Raw genomic sequence first — 2,485 nt, 5'->3', positions numbered from 1 at the left:
TTGTTGATTATTTCTACAAGCTTCTTAGTTGATTCTCTAGGATTTTTTAAGTAGACCATCATATCATCTGCAAAGAGTGATAACTTAGTCTCCTCCTTGCCTATTTTGATACCTTCAATTTCTTTTTCTTCTCTAATTGCAACTGCTAGTGTTTCTAGTACAATGTTAAATAATAGAGGTGATAATGGGCATCCTTGTTTCACTCCTGATCTTATTGGGAAGGCTTCTAATTTATCCCCATTGCATATGATATTTGTTGATGGTTTTAGGTATATACTGTTTATTATTTTTAGGAAAGGTCCTTTTATTCCTATACTTTTCAGTGTTTTCAATAGGAATGGATGCTGTATTTTGCCAAAGGCTTTTTCAGCATCTATTGAGATGATCATGTGATTTTTGTTTCTTAGACTATTGATATGGTCAATTATGTGGATGGTTTTCCTAATGTTGAACCATCCTTGCATTCCTGGTATAAATCCCACCTGGTCATGGTGGATGACCTTCGTAATTACTTGCTGGAGTCTCTTTGCTAATATTCTATTTAAGATTTTTGCATCTATGTTCATTAGGGAGATTGGTCTATAGTTTTCTTTCTCTGTTTTTGGTCTACCTGGCTTTGGAATCAGTACCATATTTGTGTCATAAAATGAATTTGGTAGGACTCCTTCTTTTCTTATCATATCAAATAATTTGTATAGTTTTGGGATTAGTTGCTCTTTGAATGTCTGATAGAATTCACTTGTGAATCCATCAGGCCCTGGCGATTTTTCCTTAGGGAGTTCTTTAATGGCTTGTTCAATTTCTATTTCTGATATGGGATTATTTAGGTATTCTATTTCTTCTGCTGTTAATCTAGGCAGTTTATATTTTTGTAAATATTCATCCATATCTCCTAAATTGTTATATTTGTTGCCATATAATTGGGCGAAATAGTTCTTAATGATTGAATGATTGCCTTAATTTCCCCTTCATTAGAGGTGAGGTCTCCCTTTTCATCTCTAATATTGTCAATTTGGTTTTCTTCTTTCCTTTTTCTTATTAGATTGACTAGTACTTTGTCTATTTTATCTGTTTTTTCAAAATACCAGCTTCTGGTCTTACTTATTAATTCAATAGTTCTTTTACTTTCGATTTTATTAATTTCTCCCTTAATATTTAGTATTTCTAATTTAGTTTTCATCTGGGGGTTTTTTATTTGTTCGCTTTCTAATTTTTTGAGTTGCATGCCCAATTCGTTAATCTCTGCCCTCCTTAATTTGTTAATATATGCACTCAAGGATATAAATTTCCCCCTGAGTACTGCCTTGGCTGCATCCCACAGAGTTTGGTAGGATGTCTCATCATTGTCATTCTCTTCAATGAAATTGTTGATTGTTTCTATGATTTCTTCTTTGACAATTTGGTTTTGAAGAATCATATTGTTTAATTTCCAATTGGTTTTTGACTTGCCTGTCCAGGTGCCCTTACTGATTATTATTTTTATCGCATTATGATCTGAGAAGGTTACATTTATTATATCTGCTCTTTTGCATTTGTTTGCCATGATTCTATGCCCTATTACATGGTCAATCTTTGTAAATGTACCATGTGCAGCTGAAAAGAAGGTGTATTCCTTTTTGTCCCTATTTATTTTTCTCCACATATCAATTAGATCTAATTTTTCTAGGACTTCATTCTTCTCTCTTACCTCTTTCTTATTTATTTTTTGGTTTGATTTATCTAGATCTGAAAGAGGAATATTTAGATCTCCCACAATTATGGTTTTACTATCTATTTCCTTCTTGAGCTCTGCCAGTTTCTCCTTTAAGAATTTGGATGCTATACCGTTTGGTGCATATATATTGAGCAGTGTTATTTCCTCATTGTTTATACTGCCTTTAATCAGGATGTAATGACCTTCCCTGTCTTTTTTAATCATACCTATTTTTACTTTGGCTTTGTCAGAGATCATGATAGCCACTCCTGTCTTCTTTTTCTCATTTGATGCCCAAAAGATTTTGCTCATACCCTTAACCTTGAACTTGTGTGTGTCTACCCGCCTCATATGTGTTTCTTGTAGACAACGTATGGTAGCATTTTGGTTTCTGAACCAGTCTGCTATTTACTTCCGTTTTATGAGTGAGTTCATCCCGTTCACATTCAGAGTTACAATTGTTAGTTGTGTATTCACTGACATTTTTTGTATCCTCCCCTAGACCCACTCCTTCTTATTGCACTATTTTCTTTTACACCAGTGGTTTGCTTTCAGCCAGTATCCCTTATCCCCTCCCTTGATTGCCTTCCCTTTCTGTCCCCTCCCTTGTTGTTCCCTTCTTTTTGTTTTTTTAAAGACCGAATGAATTCCCTCCCCCTTCTTCTTCCCTCCCTTTTTGGCCTCCTCACTCCCCTGCTCCCTTTGGTTTATCCCTTCTGACTTTCTCAGTAGGGTTAGATGGAGTTTTTTATCCAGATGGATAATAAAGCTACTCTTCCTTCTCCGGGTTGA

This window comes from Gracilinanus agilis, chromosome 2 (assembly GCF_016433145.1).
Source record: "Gracilinanus agilis isolate LMUSP501 chromosome 2, AgileGrace, whole genome shotgun sequence".
Lineage (NCBI taxonomy): Eukaryota > Metazoa > Chordata > Mammalia > Didelphimorphia > Didelphidae > Gracilinanus > Gracilinanus agilis.
Note: the sequence above shows the minus strand (reverse complement) of the source record.